Source organism: Corvus cornix, chromosome 13, assembly GCF_000738735.6.
Source record: "Corvus cornix cornix isolate S_Up_H32 chromosome 13, ASM73873v5, whole genome shotgun sequence".
NCBI classification, from domain to species: Eukaryota; Metazoa; Chordata; class Aves; order Passeriformes; family Corvidae; genus Corvus; species Corvus cornix.
This window is the reverse complement of record NC_046343.1, coordinates 16,693,826-16,718,455: the sequence shown is the minus strand read 5'-3', so window position 1 is coordinate 16,718,455 and position 24,630 is coordinate 16,693,826. Positions and strand designations below refer to the sequence as shown.

The 24,630-nt window shown below is 38.8% G+C and overlaps 1 protein-coding gene across 1 annotated transcript in view; it reads left to right on the top strand.

Annotated features, from left to right (window-relative positions):
• Positions 1-2,690: 2,690 nt before the first annotated feature.
• Positions 2,691-24,630, top strand: part of TENM2 (teneurin transmembrane protein 2) — a 654,736-nt gene continuing 632,796 nt past the window's right edge. Inside the window, exon 1 of the mRNA XM_019289969.3 lies at positions 2,691-2,736. The gene's annotated coding sequence lies outside the window, so the exon portion shown is untranslated. The remainder of the gene's footprint in view (positions 2,737-24,630) is intronic.

Here is a 24,630-nt window from a genome sequence, read left to right as displayed (position 1 = left end):
TCACTCATAAGAGACCAGGCTGTTGGGATGTACAAAATCTGTGCTGATCATGACGATAACAGACTGTGCAATACATGGAAAGATATTTTGCCAAAAGCTTTGCTAGCAAAAAGTTTTGCTTCATTTATAAATTTCAGACCTAAGACACTACTTAATGTTCTCTTAAGAAAAGAGATCCTGATTGAAATATAATATGGATTTCTTCAAACAAAATGGAGGATTAAGACAGTGGCAGAAAAGAGAAGTTTTACATGAACTGTTTATTTATTAACCAGGGCACATAGCTGGACTTGTGTACTCTGGAATGGACCAGACACTCTGGCAGATCATCAAGGATCATACAGAAGTTTAATATGGTTTGCCATTTTTATGTAGGATTCTGTCTCATAACTATTGAGAAGAAGTCAGTGATAGCTGCCATAAAGGAAGAGAGTCACTCCCGAAGCAGTAGAAATTAACAGTAGTATGCAAAAAATACTGGAATTCATTTTGGGTGCCAACAAGTAAGAATAACAAAAACCAAGTATGAATGTATGAATAAAAACTTCTCATTGCTCTTAAAAAAAAAATTACTTTTAGAGACATTTCAAAATGCAGAGAATAATAGATGTGCTGTTCGGATGTAAAATATTCTAAAAGGTATTTTCATCATCTTAGTCACTGTGGTAGCTCTGTCCCCTTTTGGAGAGGTCTGGCTGCACATAGCATTGTCCTTTTTTCAGATTCTCATTCTTCCAGAAAGAATATATATTAATATTTTGAGTTATATTTACATGTTGCCTGCTCTCACAAATGAACACTTTAAGGTCGATTAAAAGGGAGGTGTGGGGATGCACCACCACACCTACGCAAGAGCTGCTGGTGTTTGAATTTTCATAGGGCATTCTTTTATAAGTGACAGATTCACAAAATGTCTCAGTAATTGTAGGTTGGGTCTCTGAAGGCATCATGGCTACTCCTAGTGCAATGTATTTTCTGTTGTAAACAAGATTCTGCTTACAAGGCCTGTCCCCCAGAAAACTGCAATAAAAAATATATTGTCTCCATTTGAAAGACATGTAGCTACAAAAAAAAAAAAAAAGGATGATAGATACCTGCTTGCTTTTCAGGTTTTTTCACCTTTCCTTTCTTCCTTTCTTTCTTAAACTATGATGGAATTTCTCATGGTTTATTCTTCATCCACCCCTAATATGCTTCCATATTTTAATTTATTTAAGGGTCCTAAAATTACTGATTTGCACAATATTCAGAATTTTTAGCTGAACACAGTGAGCAAAAGTCTCTGCTTGAATATATGACTGTACATATACTGCTAAACCAGCAGCACTCAGCTGAGTGCAATAGCCAAAAATTACTTGTGCAGTCACAGTTCATGAAGTCTTGTTCATTTGATGAGGAAACCTTCATTGTGAACTTAATGCAAGAGAAATCTGAGCTGTTTAACATTACAAGTCCCTTAAATGCACTTTGAAGCAGCATCTGATTCTTTAACTGTCTTATAACCTGTACCAGACTCGAATTGTTGTGCTCACATGTGTTTAGTTTCTGCTTAGTATTTTCACTCAATAAATTTGGATTTAGCTTACATACATAGTAAATAAACTGTTTACCATTTATGTTGCTTTTGACTCTTTTTTTTCAATTTGAAACTCTTAAGTGTATTGAGGAAGAAAACTTACTTAGCATGAGCGGAGTTATTTCAATTGCATTTTCTATTGTCATCTAGGTGCCTGCAAGTCAATTTGCAAGAGTAGCATTTTAACTGTTAAGTGAACTTTTTAAACAGATGTGTGTGTGCTCTGTGTGTGTGTGTTGAGAAAAAATTGAAAGTCATCATCCCAGTTCTTGGAGAACTCATTGTGTAAATCTTCACCTGACTCAGATGGCCAAATTTCCCACATGTCGAGATTCATCAAAAACCTCATGAAATCTCTTAAGTTCCTATGTAAAATGTCAAATTTTTTCCTACTGGAAAAATTGCTGATCGTAAGTAGGATCCCAGGTATTTATCCTTAATAAAGGGGCACTAAAAACTTCATGGCATTAAAATATTGTGACTTTGGAGGAGGAAGGGGTGATTGTTTTAATGAGGAAAAGCAGAAGAGCTATCCCCTGCCTCCATGTTTAGTTTACAGACTTTCTTTAGATGAAGTATTCTGCTCTGTTAAAAAAGATCATTTTTCTTAAAAATGTAGGAAGGAAAGAAAATGGTCAAAACCCAGCTATTATTATATGGGTGGCTAGCGAGAGGGATCAAGTTCATACAAGTGCCCAAGTTTTTATTAAAACTGCTAATGTCTTTTCTATTTAGATGCCCATAAAATAAACAGCACATCAAATTTAATACATATATATAATCGATGATCTCAGATAAGCTGTAGCCTTTATTCCAAATTTACAAGCATTATTCTCATTTATAATTATATTCTCCATTGTGAGATAAACACAGTAGGAATTCTCATATTATTATTAAAAAAAAAAAATCAAATCTAGAGAACAATTATTCACTGTAGTTGCCTGTAATCTTCCAGAATCTCTTTTTTTCTTTTTGTGCAGATACTCCCTTATAAGTACATTAATAAAGAGTAAATCTAAACAAGATAAGAAGAGAAAATTAGAAACCTTCTCAATACATTTTCTTCCCTACAGCACAAATTACAAAATAATTTTGTTTCTCTTTTCCAGTTCTTTGCTGTTGCCCAGCCAACACCTGAGGGATCACGAACAAACCTGGGAGTAAGTAATTAAAATTCAAAGCTCCAGCATTCAGATAGTTTTTACACTTTCTTTTGCTTCCAACTAGCAAGGAATTTTCCAGACAAGCTTTTAATTAACAGGTGAGTTTAATTGATATGTGGGTATTCTGTAAATGGGAAGGATATCAGTGAGAAACATGGCAGGACTCTTTCATACTCCCAGTTTAAGACTGTTTGCACATCGACAAATCTGTTTTCTTTAGTGAATAAATAAAACTGAAAATCCAAGTATTGGGAAGAGCTAAGGCAGAGTTAACTAGAATGATGCTGATTTTCATAACACCTCCTCAAAGGAAACTCTACCTCACCTGTACCTGGCAGAGATTAGCCTGTGGTCTGGAATAAAAAGCAAGTGATGGAAATTCATAGGCACCATAAGCAACCTGTTGTGCTTAAATAAACCTTTTGGGATTTCATTAGGTTGGATCTAATTTCACCTAAGTTTGCCATCTAAAACACGGGTGACCACTGGACTTGTGTTCCGGCAAGTGGAGATTCAGAGTGTTGTTGAATCCACCTGAAAATGAGAAGAGCCACCTTCTGTAGGCTGCTAAAACCTGGTTGCAATGTGCCTTTTTGCCTATAAGTATTTATTTCTTTGGAATTAAACATGAGCAATGATTGCTACAACAATGTTGTAGTCAAATACATAAAATTTGAGGTTCAGACAAGAACTTGAGAACTCAGCCACCCATCTAATTACCAAAACACCCATTTCTGTGCACTGACCAGCCAGGGAACATGCCTGTCTTTTCTTCTAGAACAGATGGTGCTTTCAGCGTGTTGTAAGGTCACCAAATTCAAGCTGTTACAAACCAAAAGCAAGTTCCAAAGTTTTGCAGCTCTCACAGAGATGGCTTTGCCAAGCAGCCCACTCGGCTGTAATGTGGAGGAACTGGTGGACTGGGCACAGTGGTGGCAGAGTATCACCGAGTGTCCGGGAGGCTGATCTAAGTCACTGCTTGGGACTGATCCAAGGATTGGAGAGCAAAGGCTTAAAGCCACCTTTAACTTCCCAGGAGTTGAATTTGGCATCATAATACCAACCCAAAGAGCTGGCTCAAAGCTTTATGAAATTGTAGAATATGTGAAAGCAAGCTGTGAAGATTTAATCCAGATAATATCACAGTAGTATAACGATGGGCTGGGGTAGCAACTGGGAGATTTGGCAGGGGCTCCGTTGCAAAATGGCCAGCATTTCCTTCTTCAGGATTATTTCTTTGTTAAAATAAAGGATAGGTTGTTAAAACAAATATTTTCAAAGTATTTCACCGTATACTGAACAGTGAGCACTGCTGTACACTGAGAAACAAATTAATGAATCAAACATTGCAGCACTATCCACAGGGGCTCGTTTAAAAGCAAATGCATGACAGAGCTGGAAACCGGCTTAAATGCAAATGAGTGAATGTGATGAAATCTGTAATGTTTGATTCATTAATTTGTCTCTCATCGTACAGCAGTGATCATTGTTTAGTGTGTGCTGCTAATGAAAGACTTTTATAGCCAAGGATTTCCAAATTTATAGATGAGCTTTATTTTAACAGAGAAGTTTTGTCACAAAACCCTTCATGGCCATGAGATTTTTGCATCTGTACTAATTAGTTTAAAAAAAAAGAATTTAATATTTATATTAATATATATATTAGGTTTTTTATTATGCAAGCTAGCAGATGGAAGGAGAGCCAGCATCATCTGATCCTCTAGTTTTCAAAGGCCACCAGCAGCTAATATGTTATAGTTAAAAGGAGAAAAATACTGGAAAAAATAAAATCTTGGCTGTATGATGAAAAGCCCCCCTCCCAGTTTTTAGAAACAATTACTTTCCAGATTTTAATCTACTGAACAAACATGACTGAATCCCCAAAAGGGTTGGAGGAGGGTGGTCGATGTTATTGTTTTCCTTTTATAGAAGTTAAACTATGGAATATCAGTCTGACAGATATAATGGTAATATATATTTAGTCTTGCACAGCAGTGACATCAGCCTCTATTTGTCTGCTTCTTGACTCTCAGCCTGTAGCTGTGATTCCCTTCTCAGTCATTCACATGACTCTAAACTGGGGCAGACAGGACAGAAAAGTATTATCAAAGTAAACAGCCACTGTAAAGCATATAATAAAATTTATCAATTTGGGTTCCAATGGCAAACAAAATTCTATCTCAGACTCGTGATTTACAGCTTTAACTGCAGAAATTTATCTAAGTTTCTTCAGCATGTGATGGCTTTGGTTAGTAAGGATCGCCACGTGGCATTTTGAGAGTTCGGTGGCACTAACCTCCCAGTATACCAGGAAAAAAAGAAAGACAGAAGTCTTTTGTAGCATATCAGCAGCACATAATAAAAAATTGGCTCAGTTAGGAACCACATTTCCAAGATTCCTGTTCCAAATCCAAACAACATGCACCAGGCCAATCTGTCTATTTATTTCCACTCTGTATTTACAGTGCGGTGACATTTAGGCAAGTACAGTGCTAATTGCCTTGCAGGTACCTCTTGGTATTGACATCTGCAATTAATCACTAAGCAGGCAGCTCTTGATTCAAACATTCCAATTTTGATCACGTCACCATAGAAATGTAATATATTTACCAGCTTCTGAAGCCATTTTTTTTCTGACAGGACAGTTTCTGTTCTCTTGGCTTTTTCTGAGATTGCAAACTAAGATGTCAAATATTGTCTGCTACAAAACAGCTAGGTCTTGAGGGCAGCTAGAGAGGGTTGTAATGTCATTAGTAATGACATGTAAAGGTTTTTCTGTGAAAAGGACTGTCTAAAATAATAGAAAATCTGGTTCTGCTGTAAACAGAATTTGGTTTTTACAGCTTACTATATATTGAAGCAAAACAAACCACGTTTTTTCTGTGGTTACCAAAATGATTTGAAAAAGAGGATTGAAATAGGCATTTAGAAGTGTATGAATTATGATAAATATTTCCTCAGCGAAAAGTTTCTGAAGCCTTCTCTCTGGAAGTCTTGTGTCTTTTCTTTTGTTGGCTGGAAAAGCAGCCAACAAAAGAAAAGAAATCCACATGCAAAGATATCAAAAAGTAAATTCCATGAAAATTTCATTTCTGTTTTCATGTAGCATTAGACTTCAATCTTTCTTTTTGCTTAAATCTCTTTTTCTATGTACAGTTTTTCATGTTAGCCAGTTAGTTTTCAGCTTCCCCAGCACCATTTAAACTCCATTTCTCCATCCTATCTTACTGTAGACTAATGGCACTATGTATTCTCTCAGGATTCAGAATTATTTTGAAATTTCCAAGAAGAAAACTTTTACTCCATTACTAGCTAGTTCTGTTCTGCTAAAGCCAGTGGCAAAAATCCTCCTCGTGTCAATGATTCAGAAACAAGACACAAGAATACTGCAATGTATTTTGCAAGAAACCATAGCTTTACCTGCTGTTTTACCTTAATCCAATTAAAAATATTTTTTGTAGCTGTTTCTGAACTAAGAAACCTGGTATTTCATGGAATAGCTGCATCTTCTATCCTTATTAAATGACATTTAATTATCTATTTCGTGCCCCTCTTTTGAATGCATTGGTTCCTATTCTCTATGATTAGAAATACAATATCAAGGGGGCTTTCCACCCAGAGCACAGTGATTCATGTGGCTTCTCTCTGACAAGGCAGTTGTGCATTCTATGGGTCGGGCTGGGAGTAAAATGAAGATGGGCTGGGCAGGGGAGCTGCTGTGCCTTCCAGCTGGGAAGGGAAGTGCAGGTGCTGCCAGAGATACATCGAGGGGTGCAGGGTTGGAGAGCAGGCTCAGGAGCTGCCTGGAGGCAGCAACTGCTGTGGTGCTGAAATATTTATTGTCTTTAATCACTAAAATGGTTCCCCAGCATTGGCATCAAAGGGTTAACAGGGTAATAGCAGGGACATAGAATAAGTTGATCTTGGTCTTAGTGGGATTTTTTTTGTCTCTCTTCTTTTGTATTTTTTTGTATTGTTCATTTCTGTCTATTACAGTAAAGTCTTTGAAGTCCTACCTACCATGCTGGTTTTTTCTTCAAAAACAATTTTTGCTTATTTTGAAATGCACAGCTCTTTTGTGGCTCTTATGTTGATAAAACATTTTCTTGTGGTTATGTCTATTTCCATTTGTGGATCTATTGCTTCTCTCCTGAATGTTGTTCCATTTCTTAGCAGCCTTTTTTCACCATCTCTTTTAGCATGTCCAATCCTTTACATCAGACTTTTGGAGGGTTTAATTCCTCAATTCTTCATCTGATGGTATCAGACCTGTTTATGTCGCCAGGCACAGGCAAAGAATTATAACTTGTATGCCCTGTTCCGCTTCATGCACGTTTATTAGTAAGCTGGTAACGGTGTAAGAAGTTGCAGTAGCCATTGCCTGATGCAATGTACAAAAATTACAGTGTAGTAATTCAAAAATGTGTTATCTCAAAAGAAGGTTGTTCTTAAGAACTTTTACTTGATTCAAGTTACAGCAGGTGGTTTTAGCTAGTTAGAGAAAACTTTTTAAACTTTCTTCTTTTAGGTTATTTTAGATATTGTAGAAGCTTTACAAATCCAAAGGTGTTATTGCTAAACAACTGAACTAACTACTTCACAAGCCACTAGAGATCTTATTTCAGTATTATCCAAGGTGTTTCTACTGAACAACAAAATGTTGCACTTTTCTCTTTAGTGACATTGTATTTTAATGTTATGTAAAGTAGCTTTCAAAAGGGACAATCACTGCCTAGTCCACAGTCTGTGTCCAAGGGCATTTTTAGTTTTTCCTTTAAGTGTTTAGGAAATAGCTTTGTAGTTTATGCATAGGCATGTGAAAACAAAGAAAATGGAAATAACAGAAGAGACTTGAAATTAATGAAAAAAGTTACAGTTACTTAAAAGTATTTCCAAGGCCACCGAGCTGTATGTTTAATATCTTGGAAGAGCACTGGGGTGGTTTGAAGGTTCTGACATGATGTGGTTACTGCACCACCCCACAGAGAGACCCATGGGAGGAGTGTGGTACAGGGATCTCTGAGCTCAGGAATGGGTGTCTGTGACTCGGGAGCTCAGGATTCCTGGCAGGGCTGCAGCAGCTGCCTGTGTACAGCACTCTCAGGCTGCCACTGTGCCCCGGCTGATGTAAAAGGGATTCTGTAATGCTGTTCCACGGGGTCCCAAGTGGCAGAGAGGTTTATTAGTTTTATTCTTGTCATTCTTCTTAGGGATTCTGCACTAAACAGACTAAGTATATGAAGAAAGGCTGAATGAGTAGTTTTCTTGGAGTGTAAATAAAACTGGAACAATTTTCAATTTAAAAAATACGTTTTTTTGATTGGAGCCAACCTGTGAAAGATGATGAGTAACATCTAAGCTCTAGTGAGAAATTCTGCTTTCGTGGCCACCTTCTCCATATCCATGGGCTTTGACATAAAGAAAAAGTCCTCAGGGCAGTGAGGGCAGTCCAGCACTGGAGCAGGTTTCCCAGGGAGGCTGTGGAGTGTCCATCCCTACATTCTTTCAAGTCTGAAATGACCTCTATGTTGAGCTCAGGATTGGGATAGACAGCTCCCTCAGGTCTCATCCAGCCTCAGTTACTGTCCTCTCCTCTGTTTGTAACCCCATACATTGTTTGTGCTGCCTTTTCCAGCAGGGAGTTGTTCAGAAATAACAGCACTGCTTAACTCACAGCCAGCATCTTCCCATGAATGAATCTCCAAGTATCTCTGAAAGGAGATACAGGTGATTTGGGGAATAACTGGGACAGAGTGAGCTGTTTAACCACTTGTTAAAGGTCACCCATGCAGGCAGTTGTAGAGTTGGTGACAGCCAACAAATCTGCTGCTCCCCAGTGGTGCTCCCTTTATCCATGACACACTCATGTGTGATTGTGGAGGTGCATGGGCTGGCTGGAGGAGTGTCCTTGAGCCACATGGCATCAAGCTGGAGACCCAAAAGGCGAGCAGCTTCTGAAGCATGATCCTGTGACTTCTCAGCAGGGCTGATTGGTTTGGGGGCAGCATCAGGCTGCCACAGGCAGACTGGATCCTCTTCTGGAGTTGATTACCTTGTTCTGATAACATGAGCCCACTGCACCATACTCAGTTCTGTGTCCTGGACTTGCCTGATGCTATTCCATGGGAGAGGCAATGTATTTTTGTGTTCCTATAATACAGAGGTTATTAGGTATTTTTTAATCATATTTTTCATAAAGACTTCTGAGAAAACACGGAAACCCCATCAGTACTTAAGTCTCCTGTATGTCAGAGAAAGCACAGGAGCCAGTACTGGTCTCTGAACCAGTCACCTGAAAACCTTAAACTGCATAAAAAACCCCTCAAAGTGAAGTTCACTGTGAAGTACATAAAGCTAGATGAGCTGTAGCACCTTATCACAGTATTCCTAGTGCCTTCTAGGTATTTCAGGAGAGTGCACAGGAGCTACCCTGGGACTGTTCCCGAACGAAGCATGTGCTCACAGCAAGGGTGCCTGTGTTACAGTGAGTTATGTTTGGTGTGTGGTGCTTCTTAGAGGCTGTTCCACCCTTAGTGTAAGTTATGGGTGTTATTAGCAACAGAAATTGATCCCCTGAAAGCAGCAGAACATGAATAGATCAGTTCTGAAGACTCATTACCAGGATAAGTGAATACAACATGTTATGTTTTGTAATGGATTCTTTTATTTAATTTTTAAGTACCACATAGCTGATCAATCAAAAAGCGCTAGTACTGCCCATTTTCCTCTTGTGTAAAATTTAATTTAATTCCTGTGAAGAATCTTTAAGAAATAACATCAGGAATTGCAGTAAATGTTAAAGACGTTGTAGAGAAAAGCCTCAGAGACTTTCTTAGTTAACTGGTGTTTCTTTAGATCTGAGTTTCCCCTCTTTGTGCTGTAAAACACAGGACTAAACCAATTTGGTGTTTAATCCCTAGAATATGCTGTGAACCTCACCTGTCTGTTTTTGTGTCAGTGCTTTCTTGACTATGACTACAGATGGGAAAAATTGAATAGTAATAAGTCTCTTGCTTATATTTGATATGCGATTTTTAGATGGTTTATGCTATTTCCATATATTCATTTGCCGAGAACTAGTCTTTAAAATTACTTTTTACTTATCTTCATGACTCTAGACTTTGAAGTAATACTTCAATGACAGCTGAACTGAGACATTTTAACAGGGTCTGGACAGACCTCTCGGTGTTCTGTATCATGCTAAAGAACTCCTTCCCTCTTGAAAGTTTTATCATGTAGGAGGCTATTAAAGTTACGAGTTTAGGCTGAAGCAGGAATAAATCCTGGGTCGTACTGATGATGTCATTACAGCGGTCAATAAAATACATGGAAGCAAACGCTCTTCATGTTACTAAGATCAGCTAACCAAATCTGGATACACGAGCAATTAACTCTTTAATTAAGATGAATGGATGACATTAGCCCTCCTTAAACCCTGCTCGTCAGCATTTACAAATAGAAAAAGACGGATGTCTCCTTCCCAAGAAATCTAGCTTTTATTTTTCATTCTTTGACAGCATCTCATTCTTTCTACTTTGTAAACAAATTCACTGATGAGCGCTGCCAGCCGCAGAGATTGAAACAGCCCCGTTCAATCAGGGCTATTGCTCAGAGGTGATGTATGTGGATTTCATTTATTTTCTCAGCAAGTTGCATTGAATCTTTGTTTCTAATTAAGAAAAAATACTGGGCTTTCGATGCCCAAATATATAAGTTCATATGAATTCAATCATCATGACATGTTAGAGGCCACATAATTAAGTACTATGAAACTTCTTGCCTTTGAAGTGGATTATTAGTTCTGACAAAGGTGTTTGTGTAAACTGAAGGAATGAAGTCTCAGTTTTCTGTCCTTGAAAATCAGAATAACCTGTCTGGAAGGAGATAGATTATCTCTCCCTACTTATAGTACATATATTGCACTATATTTTCAGAAACATTTAAATTTCCCAGTGATTGAAATATTGTTGCCCTTTTGTTATCCTAAAAAAATTCTAAGTTTCCCACTAATAAAGTCAATTTATTGCTACTTTCTATTTTAATGATATATGGTGCATTTGTAAATTTTGGAAAGGAATAGTCTTTTTTCCTACTACCTGTATTCAAATAGGATACCCCTACATGTGGGACACAGATTGGAATCAACACAACTATTGAAAGTAGGAATTTATTATTGTTTGCACCAAAAATCCTATGTGTGTATAATGTTTTAAGGTACAATTTTTTAATCTGTATTGATGTTGCTGTTGCTAATTTTTGTGAAGCAGAATTTTGTGAGGCAATATGAGGATATTGCTTTTTACTTCTGTAACAAGTTCTTTGTTCAGAGTCAGAAATGCTGAGTGTGTATTTAAACCCAACTTCTCTGAAGAACAGAACATCTGTGTGATCTTTCCTCCCACAGTTGCATTGTCAACTGGAAAAAAACCCCCAGGTTCTTGTTTCAGGTGCAGCAGTGTAGGGTGCAGCAAAGAAACAGAAAAGTTCTTCTTTAAACACAGATTTTTGCATTGTTGTTGGTTTAACAACAGTTAAGCATAATGATGTTTTCAGTTTTCCTGTAAGCTCACCCACACATTAAAAATAGTAGTCCAAAATTTCTTGAAATTTCCATTAGGTCCTGACCTAATGGATCTATAGCCTTCTGCTGGTGTCAGGTTCATGGAATTATTCAGATAATCTTCTGTGCTGTTCTGTTAGCCACAAACCCCATCCAATAGATAATTATTGAGATGCTTTGCCAAGTCTATTCTAGGGGGTTTTTATTTAAAAAAAAAACAAAAAAAAACCAAACCACCCAACAACAAAAATCCCCCAAAACAAACAAACAACAACAAAACCCCCACAAAACAAAACAAAAAAACCCCAAAAAACAACAACAGCAACAAAACCCCAAACAACAAAAAAAACCAGCATAGTTTGAGAAGGTGGAGAGGTACATATGGGAATGAAGAAGGAATTAGAAGAGTTAAGAGCAAATAGCTGATTACACAATGTGTGACTGTACCAGGATGTAGAGAAGTTGGTGGCAGTTGATGTCCTGGTGGTTTTACACCAGAGGTGTAGCAGAGGGATTTCCATTCACGGTCCAGATGCACCCAGAACTGGCTTTAACTTTGCTTAGCTAGATCCAGCAAAGGAGAATTGAAATTTTGCCCCAACTTAAACAGCAGAAACAGGCATGGCAGTAACAGAATATTCTTGATGCCCTTTTGTGGTTCAAAACCTATGGAGCCTTTTATGAAATGGCTTTTTGATCCCTTGACGCAGCTGCACGTAGTGAGGCTACATGGAACATGGGGGAAGGACAGGACTGGAGGAGCAACGGTGTCATTTGCTTTGTGTAAACAGAAACTCCCATCTCTTTTGGAGTTATGATTTGCCCAGCAGTCTCCCCTGCAGTGCAGCCAGTAACCTGCATAGGCAAGTTCTGGCTCCAGTGTTTTTCCTGCTGTGTGGCTGCTGCCACGCAAGATTGGAATGTGGGGACATAATCCCTGCAAGCTATTTTTGCCATTCTGTACTCATGGCACAAGGCCTGGGAGTACCTGTGATATGTTTATGACATTGTGCCTGCAGTACCTCGAGCCTGAGGCAGTCTCCCAGCAGTGCTGTCTGCAGCAGGACTGTCTCATCCACCATCAAAACACCCTCACTTAGCAGCTTGTAGCTCTTCCCTGAAAAAAGAAGGTGCAAAAGCTTCCCTACTCAGGGATCCTGACACAGAGAATGTGGTTGAAATGGTGAGGAGATCAGCGGAGGAGGTGGATGATGACAGGGAAATAGCCATCTGTGTTTCAAGCAGATTTTTTGGATTCCTGACAGAAAATGGAATAATGCAGCTAGTTGAACTGCCCCATGATTGTCTTACCCACAAGTCCAGTCAAGTGAGATATGCTTTCAAAAAGCTTCAGATAAAAACTTACAAGTACAGAGAAAGATTTATAAAGGGCACAAACCCAAACTACACAGATTTCGTAAGTGAACTCTTGCAGTTATTAAAATGTTTTGGCTTCGTAACAGGATACGAATCTGCAGTTTTGCCAAAACCTGGATGCAAGGCCTGTGTGGAGGTGACAGTGTCACTGTTAGGGCTGGGGGAGCAGTTTGGCACAGGGGGCTGCTGACGTGGGCAGAGCTGCCACGCACGTCTGTCTGCACTGGGGGGTATGGTGGGGAGCCATACACGCTCCTGTGATTCCTTTTGTTGTGCCATTGGAATCCAGACTGATGGATTTTCTAGCAAGCTTTTTAAAATGAGGAATGAAAACAATGTTTTATGAGTATTAGTAGCTTTTCAGTGTGTCGGTATGATGACTTTTAATACTTTTAATGCTTATTTATAGTTAAACTTTCCACCAAAGTCTCACATTTTGATTATCATTTTCACCATTTTGGGTTTAGAAGACTTGAGAGGATTGCACTGGGATGTGAGGATGCTTTTAACCTCCAAGTAAGACTTCCCTGGGGTTATCCTGTATGTCAGTGCATGTCCAGTGCTGCTGAGTTGGTAGGCTGACCACACACCATGGCTGTGGTTATCTGTGTTCATTATTGGCTTTATCACTGATGGCTTGGATAGAAATACCAGCCAGGACACGCAGCACAGGCTGGTGCAGAGCAGGGGCTGGGGCAGAGCACAGGCTGGCTCCCCACCACACAGCTGTGCTGGCACAGGCTGGGGGCTGCTGCCACCTCCGGGTGCTCTGCTGCTGCTGCCCACCTGCAGCACCAACGCAGATTTGGGTAAAATAATTCTCTGTAGTTGTGACTTTGCTTTGAATATAAGTGTTGGTCACTGCTTCCAGCAAGGGCCATGCCTTCAAGATGAGTTTGAAACATTTGGCCTCTATATCCCCGTAATCATGTACCCAAAGTGATGCTCACATCTAGGGGCCAGGCCTGGAAAGAGGTTCTAAAGAAGAATTTAATTCTTTGCTGTCTCAATCTGAAGTCATTATGCTCCTTGAAATCTTTATAGAAAAAACACTGGAAATTTCATATGGAATCCTTCTTTAACAGAAAATCATTGATGACAATTAAAGATGGGCATGAGACTGTCAAAGCCCAAGCAACTCAGAAGTAAACCTGTTCAGAAATTAATGTAACTTATGCACCAGTTTCTTAAAAATTTTTGGCAATTCTATTGCATTTTAAGGCAGGAGTTTAAATTGTTGTTATATATATACCTAAGCCTATGTTTCCCTATAGAGATGTAGATACAAAAATATTTTCAAATTCCTATATTTATATATGTGGCTATAGGGAAAAGAAACTGAACTGTTCAAATTTTGTATCCAGCTGGTTGGGAAACTAGTGCTTCTGAAAAGGCACTACTCACCACTTACATATTTGTAAAAAGGTAAAGTGGTGCTCTTTAAAATGGTAAGAGGACATTAAGATGGAAGACATGAAATAAATAAAAAGTCCATAGTGGAAATGGAAAATAATCAGAAAGAAACTTGATTACTTCATTTTACAGCTGACAATTCAGTGAAGTTTCTGTTTTAGTATTATGTGCAAGCCAAACTGCCAGGTTTTATTTATCATCTGATATAACTCTAGCTCTGGTCCAGGGTACTGGAAAACCTCTCTTGTAGAGTTTTACCTCTTTAACCTCAAATGAAAACTGGCATTCCATCTGGATAGTGTCCAATGTGTCACATTTTGGTAGTCATCAACCAGCTCGCCTTATAAATCAAGAGCACTGATTAAATAATCAAGATTTTTGAAATGCCTTGAGGGAGCTGTACGTTTTTTGCATCAGTGATTAGTATTCAGTGGCAATACTGAAATCTATTTGAGCTGCAGCTATAAAACTGCATTTTGCATACTAGGCATAATCAGAGAGATTATATTCAGAAAGTGTGCTTCCCCTAAGACAGCAGAAGGTTATGACTTTTGCCATGGCTCCATTGTTAGCTTAAGTGAGCTTTGTCCTTGCTGTTGTTCAGCCCTTTATTCACCAGAATAAAATCATTTCTGCAGCTGTGTACTGGGAAAATGAAAACTTTAGGTAATAACTTTCATAGGGCAGCTGGTTAAAGAAAACTCTAGCCCCTGAATGGAAAGCAATTTTAATTAAAGATCTTTTTAGTTATTAAAGCTTAGTTTATATTGTGTCATTTCTTTTGTTGTTGCAAGTTAGCATTTTGTCATTTAAATCATTCCCCCAAATCACATGTTACTGGCAACAAGAGGGGCTGCGGTTTACAAAAGAGACAATAGTTATTGGCTGCAAGAGAGACTGGCTAAGAAATAAGTTATTGTTCATATCAAAAAATAGAATCTAACCGTTAAATTCAGTAATGAACTTATAAGAAGTATAACAATATAAATCAAAAAAAGCTTTCCTGAAAACCAGTGCTCAGGTTGTGCAAAATGTTGCAGGTTGTTTCAGTTGTTTCTGCCTCTCTCCTCCTTTCTAATGGGTGGGTTCTGCTCCTCTGGGTACCTGCTGGGACCTGAGTGACGAGAGCAAACGGCCCCAAAGGCAGCAGTGGCAGCGTGCTGAGCTGCCTGGGAGCTCAGGGCTGTTCTTCACACATGGAGCCTTCCTGGGCAAGGCTGAGCATGCAACGCCCTCCCTCCCTGCACGCTCGTCTTCCCAGCTCCCAAACAGACAGGTTTTATCCAAGTCAAAGTGTATCTTGTTACCCTTGTGATGGGCTGGAGAGAATCCCTTGAACACTGCTGTTTTTCCCCAGGCTTGTTAGGATAGCATGCCCTGGTGTTTAGCAATTATATTAAAATTACCCTTACCTCAAACATGTAAAAACTAAAACTAAAAAAAAAAAAAAAAAAAAAAAAAAAAAAAAAAAAAAATCCTTGCAACTGTCAAAAGAATGTTTGTGCCTTGACATGGAGCTCTGCCATACATCAATCTATATATCTCATGTAACCTTGCAGTGTAATGTGTAATCATACTAAACACAGTCTGCATGAGTGGGCTTAATGCATGCTCATCACTGGCCTGGAGGTGATTTGGGATGATGATGTATAATGATTTGGAAGGGGGAATGGAATTACGATTTGGGGGCTGATCTGTCTCACTTCCTAGCCCTGCCTTTGGTGGATACTCTGACAGCCCTCCATACCAATTTGTCACCCACTGGAAGGCAATGGTATCAGTACTGATGCTCACCCTCCCTACCAACAAACCTTCAGACCTGGAAAAGGTGGGGTTTTGGTGTCACTGCCTCAGTTAACTTTAGAAAGGGAATAACTTTTCCTGCAAGTTTTGCTTGTACCCTTAATTTATCATAACTACAACAATACCATTGCTTCATCTGCAAAAACCAGAGCTTTCTCCCAGGAAGTAGAGAGCCTGAGTTCACAGTCCTTTCACTCACGTTACTCTCACACTCCAGCTGGAGTTCTACCCTGATGCAGAAGGGAATTCAAGCCTTATTCCACAGGTGGGAAAAGGCAGCAGAAGTAGCATGGTCTGTTCCACAGGAAGCCTTTCCTTTCAGCTTTCAAACTTCTGCACAGGGTCTGTGCTTTGTGTTAAATGGTTCCTGGGTAAAAATGCATTATGTGAGGGTAGGGATCTGTATTGTAAAGCAAGTGGGATGAGCCTGGCATGGCACCATTCTCAGGCACATGGATAGATTTCCATAGAGCCAAACCAGGCAAGCTGGGAGCTGGCTTTGCCCAGGGCTGTCACATCCACTGTGTGCCGGGGCTGGCTGGGAGGTGCTGATTTTGACCAAAGGCACACTGAGGATCAAGTTAAACACGTTCAGGCCCAAACCTGGCCCGAGTATAACCTCCACCCTCCTGTCTAGTGAAATCCTTACAAATCAGGTGGAAGGACTGCCCTGAATCTAGCCTTTAGGCAGAAAGCACTATTGCATACACTGCTACGGATGGGAGACTCAAAGCACATGAAATATTATCAGATTCCACAGTGACAGGAAGTGCTGAAAGGTGTTGTTGCTGCATTGTTTTGGTAAATACACGAAAATGTTGTTATAGACACACATGAAATATGGGCTAAAACCAGGAAAAGCTTAGGATAAAAGTGTGGCTTCTAATAACCCTCCCTTCTCCTTGTCCCATGATAGGGATGGCATTGCCAAATAATCTCACCTGTGGTCAAAATCATACAGTCATTAAGATCCATTTTCTAGAGTCCTCAAGCAGAAGCTGGTCTTAGGTAAAACAAAAAGGATTAGGATGTAAATGTAGGTATTATGCAACTTTAAACACGCTTTATATTTTTCTAAGTGAAATTCATCACTAATTCCACTGGCATCTAAAGTGTTAAGAGTATGTGGAATGGGATCTCAGCATGTTCCAATTGAATGCCTCTTCATTTCATACACTAAATTGGAGATTAAAGATGTTTGACCCTCCCATAGCATACTTGTTTTGGTGTTTGATGAATATATGTCCTTCAAGTGCTCTGTTTGTCAGTTATCTGATATTGATGCAGACTTTGCTTGTCTTACTTCTTAAGACAGCTACATTTTTACCCTCTCCATTTCCCCCTTATACTTAAAAATAAATAGCATACCTTGTGAGAAGTTAGGCTACTTACTTTTTAAGTTCATCATTATTCAGTGCTGTTAACTTCCAAGCTAGTGCAGTTACCAATTTACTGTTAATCAGTACACGATCTAGTGTGGCTAAATCCTCCTTGTCTTTGTTTTCCTAAAATTAATACCATATAATAATTTGTTATTGACCCTTGTTTTATACCTTTCCTTTACTTGATTTCATCCTGTTGGCATCAAGCATTATCAAAAAAGCATTAGCTTTTGAGGTTTGATTTTTTTTTTCAAATATTTTTTTGGGTCAAGCTTTACAGACTCGTCATTTAACTATTCTGCAATGCCACTTTTGTCCACAGTGGTTCCTTTCAGTTCCTTTTCATTCAGTAGATCCACTGTCTCCCTTACAGGCTTGCTGCTTTGCCTGGAAGTGTTTTTCACTGGTTGTTTTATGGCTGTGGCCAGCTGCTTTTGAAGTGTTTCCATGGGCTTCCAATTTGAGCATCCTATTTCACCTGAAATATATGTACTTCTCATAGGCTTTGAGTGTCTTTATTAAAGACTTAATTGAAAAAAAAATTTTTTTTTTTTGCTTTGCCGTAAACTGTGGTATTTTCATTCTTTAGCTTTTAATTGAGTTACACCTTGGCATATGTAAGAGGTAAAGTACATGGGCAGAGAGGATTCTCAGCAGAAGGACAGAAAGACAATTTTGTGGTTTGGTAGAAAAATCAACTTTAGAGATTTAAGGGCTCATTTACAGGGTACAAAATATTATTAGCTGATCTCAGGAAAATTCTCTGCTGAGGTTTGTGAGTGTTTTGGTGGGAATGAGCAGAGAATACTGAGCTGAGCCCATTGATGTGGGTATTTTAATTTGTGTGCCTCTTAGCTTAATACAGAATATTAAATTTCTCTGCTGAATAATTAGGCATTTGTCAAAGAAAATAGATACTTGTTAATGGATGGTTTGCCAGGTTTCATCCCCTCCACCACAGACATGCTTACTATTCTATTATTTAGCATGCAAAAAGTTCTCTGTATTCATCTATTCACTTATGCACCTGAAATCTCATTCCCTTCATATCTGTATGTACAAACTTCTGACTGCACTTTTCCCAATTTTTTTTAGCTATAAGTTCTCATAATTCATTTACATTATGCTTTAGTTAATGTATTCTTGTGAGTAAATGTTATCCGTGTAGTATCTGTCCAGTTCCACACTCCCCAGTACAAAAGAGATCTGGAGGTACTGGAGAGAGTCCAGCAAAGGGCCACGAAGGTGATGAAGGGCCTGAATCATCTCCTCAGGAGAGCTGGGACTGTTCAGCCTATCCAGCCTGTAGAAGGGAATGCTTGGGGATCTCAGGAATGTGTGTGAATTCCGGAAGGGAGGGTGGGACGAACATGGAGCCAGGCTTTTTTTGGTGGCCTCCAGTGACAGGATCAGAGGCAATGGGCACGAAGTGAAACACAGGAGGCTCTGTGCTTTCCTGTGAGGGTGACAGAGCACTGGAGCAGGTCCCTGCAGGGGCAGTGGGGTGGTCCTGGAGATACTCAGAAGTTGTCTGGGTGTGGTCCTGGGCAACAGCTCTGAGGTGCCTTGCTTGAGCCGGGACAAGATGATCCCCAGAGGTTCCTGCCAACCTCAGCCAGTCTCTGATTCTGGGTGACTGTGTATGACACTGATCAAACTGACCAGACGTCAGCAAATGCAGTGAAAAGAGCAGATGCCACCTTTATGTTGACATGCACAGCTGTGTTGGGTACCTGCAACTCTCAGTAAAATATGGCCACAGTGCAGCAGTTAATTTCATAAAACACCAGTGGCTAAGAGAGCATTTCTAAAATGAACATAAGAGATGTGATGTATTGTAGCTAAGAGCATGTGGAAGTCTTTCAGTGATATCACAGATATTTCTTCTTACTGGCAAACCACTTTTTTTTCTCTGATGCTAGGGAAGCAGGGAGGCAGTAATAAACAGGATTTGAAAGAGTTGAAAACAACATGAATAAGTGGTCTGAGGTTTTTAAATGTTCTACCTATTGGTAGTTACTTGTAAAGAATTATCTAAGAAATAATATATTCAGCAAGTAACATAAGTAATTGAATTATACAAGGATCAAGTGCTGTTCCATCAAGGGTTGAACTCCATGCCCACTGAATGCAATAGCCAGACTCTCATGGGCTTTACATCAAACCTCAAATAAAACAGTTTGATTAGTGCTATTTGACCAGTATAACTGTAAGTCTGTGTGAGCTTAGTCTCATGCTGTGTTTTCAGCGTATTTAAAATTATTTTAACATAACGCTGACATGCTGTAGAACTTCAGTTTAATAAATGCAGCGTATGTCAGTTTTAATTAATGAAAAAGCCCTCTTGCACTTTTTTAAAATATTGGTGGATGTTTGTATCTCCTTTTCCAATTCACACGACACAAATCTTTATCACCTTGCAAACGAATATTCTCCATGATGACCTGACAGGGTAAGTTGTAAATGGGATGTAATGGGATCTGTCTTGTCACAAATGCAGCTGCTCGGGCAGGTACAGTTCCCAGCCGCTCAGTCCCTGGCAGAATGAGGAGAAAATTGTGCAGGCTGTACCCAGACAGTAGCAGGTCAGTGCTCCTGTAGGAGGGAAAACAACCCCAACAACTGATAAAGTTTATGGAAGGATTGCAGTGACAGAAGCCTGAACTTCACCTGTGTGCTCCAGCCTGGCCAGGCACTGGTCTGGCAGCACTGCCTGAAGTGGTGGAACATGTTTCTGTCTCTGAGAAGCATTCCAGCAATAAAACACTGCAGTGGAATACCAGGGCATTTTGTGCGTTTGTGCTCACTTAGCTGGGTTGTTTCTCCATGGAGAGAGGAGGGATATCTCACCTCCCTTGGAACAACTACACTCCAGCTGGCAAACACTGCTCGAGCTGAACAACTCTGACAAGTATTTATAATAAGCTATTGCAGCTGTTCCAGCTCATTCTTTGCTTTTGTGTATCAGATTTTGCATTTGGTATTTTCTTTTATGATTTCATCTGTTATACGAGCTAGATTACTCACAGATTCACTCCAAATAGTAACAACAAATTATACTACCATTAACAGAATTGTATTATGTTTCTACTAGTAGTGAAATATTTTTCCACAATTTAGGCTACATAAAGTGGAATCAACAGATATTCTGCTATTCCTTGGTGGCCTTGCCTCTTCTCTGTAGGAGGCAGTGAGTCTTTCATTTCAGCTTGCTGTCCTCAAAGTTCATGCTATTTGGAGGCCAAGCTGTGGATGACAAACTGCAAAGCTGACAGGAAAACATGCAGGGTTGATACATAAAACAAGCCACACTGCTCGTGCTTTGACTGTCATCACTGCTTTCAGGAAAATAAATAATACTGCCTTGGTCTAAGGCTCCTTAAGAGTTTCTTCAGCTTCCATGGGGAATATTGCAAATTCCTTCAGTCTAAGTTTGGAACCTAAGAGCTCAGTTTTCTAAAACAAATTCAAAAAAACTCTTTTTTCCCCCCAACCAACTTCATGGGAGAAAATAAGCTTGTATAACTTGTTCCCAAATTGAACAAAGCTAACAGAAATTGATGGTCCCTTTCATGAACTGTGAAAAATGCTGTGGACATTTCTCTGGTTTAACAACTGAGTGAAAACATTCTCTGTTCACCACTTGCTCTGCAAATTTTGCTGCGAGCACCAACAGCTTTACACCAAGAAGACCCAAAGGAATTTTCCATCAAAGCAGAACTGTGCATCACATGAGCAGGTGAAAATGTGATGGAGAAAGGTGTGATGTCTCTGTAAACTTAACCCACGCCAGTCTTCATCTAATGTGCAGTATTTTGTTTTATTTCCAAATTCCTGTGGATTTAGTAATTGAACCTTATTCTTGTGATAAAGTGAGTATTTGGCGTTCATGTACATAATGATATGCTAATATATCCTTAAGAAAAAATAATCAGAACTCATCTTGGCTGTTAACATGCTTCGAATTGTGCATGTAATAGAAATGGATATTTAAAACATCTTTATTTCATTATCTCATTTATTATATTGTAGGTTGGCAACTAATTAGTATAGATATTTGAAGTTGCAGATCGAGGAAACTAAATTAGTGCACTATAATATAATTAATCATAGAAAACTTTTGTTCAGCTGCTAATCTATTAGCTACTTGCTTCTTGTTGATACTTGTAACTTTGATTAAGATTTTCAGTGCTTTATTTAACATCATAGCTTACTAATATGAAATTCAGTGAAGTATCTACTATCTCTGAATAACATTCCTGGAATAAACTTGCAATGAAAATCCTCCTGGTGCTAGACTTCAACAAGAAATAGCCTATAGAGACCTCCAAGGGCTGCCGTGTGCCAGCAGTCCCTTGGCAAAGGATGCCTCAGGGTATCAGACATGCTTTCCATTTTTGCCCTCCCCTCTAGCTATCCTCCTGTGCTTTCACACGTTCCAGCCACTAAGTATTTCCGCCACAGCTGAACGTGCTGGAAGAAAGTAGTAATCCAAACCAAGACCAAGATTCTTGCTTTGGAAAGCTGCAGCAGATGCAGAAACCTACACAGGGCAGAACTGGTGGTTTGTGAGCATCTCTGAAGTGCATGCGAGAGCAGGACAGGGTCTGTACGGGCACTGCATTCAATGGGGGTAAGATATTCCTTACTTTTCTCCTAGAATTGCTGTGTTGTTCCTGTCCTTTCATCTACCTACTGAGAGACAGAAATACATGGTTAGATTTCAGAATTGAAAATTAATTCTCTCTTAACAAAATTCAGAAGAATTGTCCTGGGCTTCTGTGGTAGAGTGAGTTGTGGGTGAGGGAAGGGCTACAGATGATGTTTATCTGGACTCCTCTAAAGCCCCCAACACACTCCTCAACTTCTTAAACAAATATTTGCTGGTGTAACCGAAGCTACTCTTTCAGAAACAAGCCTTACCTTGCCTATTTCTATTGCTAGTATAATTATAAAGACTTATTAAACTATGAAACTAAACCTTTAAATGCTTAATCTGTACGGTTTTTAATCTGTAGGATTTTATCCAGTCAAATGGTTACCACTTGCAACTTTCAACACATGAATAAAATATCTGAGCAATCCTTTAGAAATGCCAAGTAAACAAAATGACAGGCTATTGACCAGTCATTTAAAAACACTGTTTAGTCCATTTACTAAATGTTAGAATATTTAAGTGAGTTGTTTTTACTGTAAGATGGTTTTATTTAGAATATTCCAACAGAAAATAACTATTTTTAAAATAGTACTTTTTGTTGGGGTAACATATTGGTAAATTCTAAAATTCCTGGGTTTTGATTTCACTGAGTCTTTTGGTGCAATTTGACACAAATGCAACCTATATTTATACATTAACTGTGTATTTATGTTTGATAGTTATTTACAATTCATGCCTCAGTAGTCATTTTTATAATTTTACTTGTCCTGTCAGCCAGCTTTGACATTATCACATGACTCTGATTTGTTATTTGCTTTAACTAATGAACAGCAAACAGGCGAAGACTAAGCAAAGCAAGTACCTTTTTAAGAATAACAAACCATAAACTGATAGAGTAGCAGTAAAATATGTATAACAAACACTTCCTTTTAACCAAAATCCCCTTTATGGATGTTGGAAAATGTTACTGGACAGATTGCTTGCTAAAGCAATATTTCTGGCTCAAATAATGATATTAATACAATCAAACATGGATATTTGTTATAGCAGACCATAAGTATTTAGAAAGTAAAACCAGTTTTCCTAACTTTTTTTTAGTAAGGGGATGGTATGTTTTCTGGTATATATTTGAAGTCTTTTTTCCCCCCAAATATCATTATGCTGTGTTTTATTATGGAAAAAAGTAGGAAACGTCATACAAATAACCATTGTATACTGGTGAACAGCTTCGGGTATCTTTCAGGATTTTATTTTGAAAACTGGATAACGAGAAAAAGCTATCAAAACTCAACACCCAAAATATTTGTAAGAGCAAAAGGATATACATAATATAAATGCAAGATTTTCCCTTCTGTATATTCAGATGGATTTTTAGGTGCATTGTGTTATTATCAAAAATTAATATTTGATATTACAAGTTTGCATGACACAGATTTCTTTAGACACCAGTTTTATAATGTGTGTATAAAATAAAATGCACATATGTGGAACAGTAGGCTCTGCTAGGCTGTAATACTTTATAGTTAGGTCTCCAGGATATTTGTATTGTAATTTACTAGTTTTCTTTTTTTCTTAATGTTGCTTGAAAGCAAAAAGTCAATTGTATCATTTTATGAAGTACACAATAAATGTCCATTTTACAGCATCAGGAACCAGAATCAGAAATAGCTGAGCTCTGAACTGTGCTCACACTTTATGACACTGTTTGATTTCTTTGTAAAAATTCATTTGACTTGCATGGAGATCATCTGTAAATCCTCATGAGTCAACACATTAATGGACTTCTTCTTATCAAAATTCCCAGTGACATCACCAGTCCATCCTTAGAGCCACGATGTGCATGTTAACATACAGCACAGTGCCAGTTTGTGGTCTCTGGAAAAACCCACAATTTTTTGATGTTACAGTTACAGCTCCTGGGACTTTCCTGTTCCAGCTCTTTTACTGCTACAGAGAAGCTGCACTGGTAATACCAATGGTGGGAAACAGTGAACAAAAATGCACTTTATGCTTTCCCATTAGGAAATTAATATGCCTGTTCTCTTCCTTAGGCCTTGATCTTGCCATGAAATTAAAAACATGCAAGTCATAATTCTACTTAAACATATTTTCACTGACATAATTCACGGCCAGATGCTGTCAGTAATCGTGCACAGGTATCATTACTGTGTATGGTCTCTTACAAATAAATCAATAGTGGTACAGGAATTACAGACTTGCTGCAGGAGTAGGGTTTCACAGAATCACCTGCTGAGGGCCAAAGGGGATCATTACATTGTGTAACCTGACCTCCTCTCTAGCATATCCTGCCATTTCATCCATTTACTCTGTACTGATCCCAATAACTTATGTTTGACTAACACAGCTCTTCTCTGTTTGCCTTTATATTGAGTTTCTTGGCCAAAAATCCATTACCATTTTGGTCAGGTCTGCCATCATCTAAAAGAACTTCTGAGGATTTCTTTTACTCTATTAGAAACCTGTCATTGGGAGTGTGGGACCAAGTTCCTTTTAGTAGCAGTGATTATCCTCGAGTCTACAGCAGTGCCTGATCCGTAGTGTTTGTGCTGGGCTTTGGGATTCTTCTGAGTGAAGTATGCATTGAAACATAGGCGTATTACTGCCTGCCCTAGTTTCTTATTTGCAGGTTTTTTTAGGAAGTATTAACCATTTTTTAAGACACTGGTCACATTAATAAA